Raw genomic sequence first — 6434 nt, 5'->3', positions numbered from 1 at the left:
TCCAGTTCGGCCTTTAAGCGATCGACTTCGGCCCTTGCTTCTTTCCATTTCTCCAGTTCCGATTGGAGCCGCTTGTTTTCAGCCTTCGCCTCCTTAAGAGTGTTGGCAAGGGCCTCCATCTCCAAATTTTTGCGGCCTAGTTCATCATCCTTGGCCCGAAGAAGGCTTTTGAACCCATCAAGTCGAGCTCGCACGGTTCGCTCCGTTGAGCAGTGAGCCGCGAGGATCTGGGCGCAGAATACGAGCGGCGAAGAGAACAAGTGTCAATTGTAAAAACAAGATAGAGGAAGAGTAAAAGATAAAAAAGGGGAAAAAAAAAGCAGGTTCGTACCCGAGCAGCCAGGCTTTTTATACCAGAGCACCCCTCGTCGAACTCATTCAGTTCGGTGAACAAGCTCGGGGCACTGGCGGGCAGTACAAGATTGCTTACCCCCTCCACAAAAGGAAGGAGGTCCGCTCGCGTCTCGAAGTCGCCAGGGGCGAAGTGGGGTACCGAGAGCGAATATTCTGAAGCGGACGTCTCAGCGACCGCTCTCTTTCCCTTCGCCTCAATCAGCGGCGATGCAACTGGCTGATGTGGTAGAACCACCTCACCATCCAATGGCGGTCCCACTTCGACATGGCAGCGTTCACCGGCCAGAGATCGGACCGCTCTGGGCGAACGTTGAAGTTCACGCTCCCGAACACTGTTTTTTTCGTTCCAGCCAGGGTAATCACCGTCTTCGAGTTCACGGTGGCGAAAAATATGGCGCCAAAGAGCTCGGCGTTGGGCTCAAACCCGGAAATCCGGCAAGCCCAGTCGAAGATAGCGATCCGAACAAGCGCCGACGGGCTCAGCTGCGGAAGTTCCACCTGGAAGAGGCGAAGTATCTCCGGCAATAACACGTTGTAGGGAAACCGTAGCCCTGCCTCAAAAAATACGGCGTACACAACCGTCCGATTGTCAACAGGTTTCGGCACCACGGTTTTCCCTGGGGTGAAAGCTTGCCCCTCAACCAATGCTCCGGAGCTGACCAGCTTCGCCAGCTCGACGTCGTCCACAAGAGAGACCCCTAGAAAGGCGGTGCTGTCGTCATCGACTCAGCCGGAATCTGGCCCTTTCGCCGAAGTAGGGTTTGGTTTACGGGGGGCCATGGCAAACGGTGCGTTTGCAGTGGCGAAAAAAGAGATTCGGCGAAACGCCTGAGGGGTCGAAAGATGCTGTGAAAGGAAGAGACGGAGAAAGAGAGCGCGCGCGGTAAGATGGCAAGTGTGGCGGTGAAAAGGAAAGAGCAACGGGAATATATAGCCCGCCCAGGCAACCATTCGCCTACCCACCAGTAATAAAGCGCCACGTGTCGCAAGGGTAGGCGAAACGGTAAATTCCCATCGACCGAGCGGAACAGTAAAAGGCCCAAGATAGGAAGGCCCAATACTGTTCCGTTCGGCCCAGAAAAAAAGAATATATATAACCATGAATCACACGAGGCGAAGCGCGGCAAAATAATACCAGCCGCACAAATAACAAACTTCATTCGCAGGAATAATGTAGGTTTCGGCAGGAGCATCGATCGAAAGGGGGCGCCGCATACCATACCACATAGTTTGTACGGTCTCGGCCGAAGCTCCAATCTCACCCTTGTCCGTGAGGGGCTTGTTGGCGGATGGCATGAGGCCCTTCGACCAAACCTGCCGAAACCCATGGCAAAGGCTATGGAGCAAGAACGGCGCAAGGCGAAGAGTAGCGCCAGGCCAGAGGCGTCTCAGGCAAAGGGTGCAAGGCGAATACTGTCTGCCAAAGGAGGATGACTTCGCCTTGACAAGTTCGCTCCCGCGAGGGCTAAGGAAGCCCCTCCGGCCCATCAGGCCGGCGATCGCCAGACGGCCCATCAGGGGCCCATGAGCCCCTATAACATTATGTACCCCTTTAAATGTCCCTTTTGTAAGGGTAATCATGTAAATTCCCCTGTGCAACCTAAACCCTGGTAGTAAGAACCTGTAATGGGGCTATAAATAGTCCCCTAGGGCCATGTAATGGGGGGATCCCATGGGAAATCCAAAATTTAGTACACTTCATTTTTCCAACCACTGTTGAGTAACCACGTTTTTCGACGTATGCGGTTGTCGTTTCGACAACACCTATTAATTCAAAATGAGAATTTACTTACGCTCCTTCTGCTGATGCCTTAGCTTGCTTCTGCTTTCCATTATATCATGCATGTAGTAGTTTGTCATCCAGAAATAACAAGGAAGGGAACAGCATCAAATAGGCACACAGACGACTAGTCTCAGGAAGCTAACTTTTTTACCATCTACCTAAGCACTATTTTTGACCAGCTAACGTGAATGAGTTATTATGTACTAGATTGTTGACGACATCACACTTGCTATAGAATGCTCCAAATCCTCACAAATCCGAAAAGATAAGGTATTCATTTTATTCATCTCTACGTACTTTGAATTATACATCAGAACACATGGTTTAATATCCATTAAATATGATATTTCATCATAGAATGTCCAAGACATAACAAGAGACAGCGAGGAGAGTAAACAATCAGAATCATGCATCCATACTGATAAGGTAATCAAATAATTCATCTGTACTTACATTCAATTATACATCACTACGCAAGGTTTAATATCCATTAAATATAATATTTCGTCGTAGGATGTCCAAGACATAACAAGAAATAGCGAGAAGAGCAAACAATCAGAGTCATGCATCCATACTGATAATGTAATCATTTCTTTTAACTGTACTTGAAATATTTATACATCACAACGCATGGTTTAATATCCATTAAAAATGTCATTTCATCATAGAATGTCCAAGACATACCAAGTGACAGCGAGATAACATCATCGGAACAACGCGTCGACAGCACAACACATGCCACTTCACACAAGGTAGTCATAATATTTTACTTTTGTTACTATTTATTTGAATTACAACAGCATATGTCTCAAAATTTAACAAACACATATTATGCAGGATAGGGCAGAAACTGAGTCACTGACCCGAAAACTAATCATGCTGATAGAAGAGCAAGGAAAGGAGATGAAGGAGATAAAGCAGAATCAACAGTCCATGCATAACCAAATTCAATCACTCACCAACATAATAGCTGCATTCAAAGAGGAAAAGACAATACCAACTTCCAAGAACTCTAAGCCAAATGTTTGCAAAAGTTCCGACAAAGAAACACATAATTAAAAAAAAAGGTAAGACAGCATCTTACTTCTTCAGTGTCTGTCAAATTTAATACTAATTATTTTTAACATGTCAATTGAATAGTAGAAACCAAACCCACCAACTCCAACGCCCGTCATTGCCAAGTCACTTTCAGGATCAACACGAAGATTGCGTAAATCAACAATTAAATCAAATTCTGATTTCGTCTATAATTTAGGGGCTACAAAGAAGAAACCAAAGAATGCGCAAGCAAAGAATTTAATATCCAATGGTAAAAGTCCTATAATTAACATCACATCCTACTCTGCTTAATTTTTGTGTTGCAGTTCACTTATAGATTTAACTTCGATGGCAGAGTTCAAGTGCACCGCAGAAGCTGAGGAAACCATTAAAAGTATAATGAGTGCACCAGAATCATAACTAGTGGTGCATATCGATGATGTCTCAATTTCCCAAAAAACAATGCAAATTCTGACTAATCCAGTGACTGAATCAAGTACGAGCTATTTGGATGATCACGTAAGTTTACTAACCCGTGAAACTATTCTCTCATGCAACTACTAGCACAATCATAACCTGGCATTTTCCTCTTCTTTTAGATAATCGATGCATACGTTACTTGTCTACGTGAGAAAGATATGAAGGAAGGTACAGGGACTAGGGCAGAAGGTATGGTGTTCCTAGAGAAACCGTTAATAACAAAGTTGCTACAAAGAGATGGCGAACACTATGTTTCCAAAGACATCATCGATCGGGCAATGGCTAAAGCAACGGCAAATAGATATCTAAAGCATGATATGGTAATATTTATGCCACAATACTATGAAATTTCAAGCAAGTTTATACTACTAATATATCCTACAAATGATTTCTTTGTACAGATTTTCCTCCCCATGAACATAAAAGAAAAACATTGGTACCTGGCAGTCATACATGCCAAACGCCGCATCATGCAAGTGCTTGACTCCAGGGCGAATTCATCCACACAACGCAAGGAACTAAGAAAAGTTGTAAGTATTCTACTTAGAAATAAACCAAAAAGGACATGAACATACCGCAGTAATGACGTTTTCTCACATAACAGCTAGAAAGATTACAACAATATTTTCAGCTGTTGGAACCAGAAGAAAAGCACATAGCAACACAATGGCCTGACCATAATATTACTTCCTGGGAAGTCACGGTCGTACAGAATTTGGGTCGTACAGAATTTGCCATTACAAGGAGATCTGTATGTTATGCAGCCACTACAATAATAGTTTTTTTCACTACCTAAATGTATGTTATCACTTCTCTAATTCTTCCAGCGTCTTATGTGGGCTCTTTGTACTAAAAAACATGGAGCACTGGCAAGGCAATAGGTTGTCGAAGGAATACACGCATGTAAGATGCACTAAATATTTCTGCATCTTCTTTACAAGTCCTCAATTGATTGTTTCTATCTAACAAATACCTTTATGAATTTTGCAGGAAGATATAAAATATTTTAGAAGGAAGTTAGCTGCAATTTTGGGGGGCGCTCAGAAGAAGGATAAAAAGAGAAACTAATGGATGTTACACCTTCCAAGATACTAGTCGAAATCAATGACTTTGTTCTAATTCCTTTAATATAAGGAGTTAGTATTTTCAATAGTCTGTCCAGAGCAATTGAGCGTGTACCATTTTGTGCAACATACTATAGTATTAGCGGTGTTATTTTAGACTACTCAAAACTCCACAAACAATTACACAACTGCAAATTCAATAATAAATTTAAACCTTTCTATTTGGAATGTTCTGAAATTCTCAAAAAAAAAGTACCCCTGTTGTGCTGCAGCTATGACATTGCTTTCTTCCATCGGCAACTTCGGTATAGGGCCTGTTCACGCTGTGACATAGCTAGAGCCAGAGCCAAAGCCATAGCATGCAACAAGAGGGTCTGCCCCGCGACAGCCATGCCCTGCTGCTGCTGCGGCATGCTGCCCTGCCGCTGCCACCTACCGCCGGCCGGTTGCCCCTGCCGATGCGGCAGGCAAGGTCCCCAGCAGGCCTCGCCCTCCCGTAGACCCAGCCGTCGGCGCCCTCCGGTAGACCTAGCAGCCGGCGACCTCCCGTAGACCGATGAGCCGGCGCCGATTTGGGGATTTTTTGGAAGAGATAGGGTTTACGGTGGACGGAAAATACACGAGAGGAGGAAAGGAGGAGGGAAATCGAATCGATTTCAATGGCGGCGGCGCCGATTTTGGCTCCCAGTGGCAGCGGCGACTGTGGCTGTCGGCGGCGAGGGCAGCGCCAACAGAAGCCGGCGGCGGCGGTCTCCCATGCGAGCCGAGCGGACTCGGTTTGAGTCGATGTGGTGAAATGGATCTGACTAAGTGAGCTCGTGTTAATTTACAAAAATACCCCCCCACGCAAAAAGATAAAAAGACAAATATACCCTATTCAATTTATACTGCGGTATAATTGGGAGGCAAATCAGATAAATTTACACTGTCAGATCAAATATACTGGTAGTATATACTACCAGTACAATGTACCGTAAAAAAGCTTTCCCCCCCCAACACACACACTGAAGCTAAGACGATGACCACTCAAGCTAAGGTACGTACGAATAGTTATTCACCTAAGACGATGCCGTGCTATTTATAAATAAAGATGGTGTGCACCCAGCAAAGGCACAGCTACTGTAGCCTATTTTTTGAGAAAAAAAAAGTTACTGTTATTCTCCTACTAGGTTTGTTCCTGGCCTCCTGGGCATGGCAGGAATTGGAAACTATTCAGGCACCTTCGATCACCTTGATCCCAGGTCTGGTTGATCTCAGGCCACGCAAGTTCCTTGGATGCTCACATATAGTGCCTGTCAGCCGCCCATGGCCCGCCGTGGCAACGTGCTGCAGACTTGGTAAAATGCTGTTTCACTCTTCGGTGTGATAAGCACACACTAATACGGATGCCCAGGAGAGACCCTAGCTGGTGGTGGCCTGGCCCGGCGGTGTCTCTACTATGCCTAGCGATTGGATAAATTGGTAGAGTGGATGCAGCTGATGCTGTGTCGTGCTCAACCCACAGTGGAAAAAGCCGGACTGGGGATCGACCCGGTGAGCTTCGTCGGTTCACCGGTCGGACCGCCGGTTCATGGTTAATTATTTTTTAAGTTATAATTGACTTTAAACTGCTAAATAGAATAGGTATTCCATTGATCACGTATCTTTCTGCACAGTTGGTTAGGTGGGAAGTACAAGGCATGCAGCGCCACGAGCATGTGTTAATTCTGGATTTC

At 45.3% G+C, this 6434-nt stretch overlaps 1 long non-coding RNA gene across 1 annotated transcript; it reads right to left on the bottom strand.

The window, feature by feature from the left end:
* Positions 1 to 2712: 2712 nt before the first annotated feature.
* LOC136356348 (uncharacterized) lies at positions 2713 to 5523 on the bottom strand. The gene is made up of 2 exons (XR_010741081.1): positions 4976 to 5523; positions 2713 to 4173 (listed from the first exon to the last, which is right to left on the bottom strand). It is a non-coding gene; the product is annotated as an uncharacterized lncRNA (long non-coding RNA).
* Positions 5524 to 6434: the final 911 nt, after the last annotated feature.

Source organism: Oryza sativa, chromosome 4, assembly GCF_034140825.1.
Source record: "Oryza sativa Japonica Group chromosome 4, ASM3414082v1".
Lineage (NCBI taxonomy): Eukaryota > Viridiplantae > Streptophyta > Magnoliopsida > Poales > Poaceae > Oryza > Oryza sativa.
This window is presented reverse-complemented; position numbering and strand designations above follow the sequence as displayed.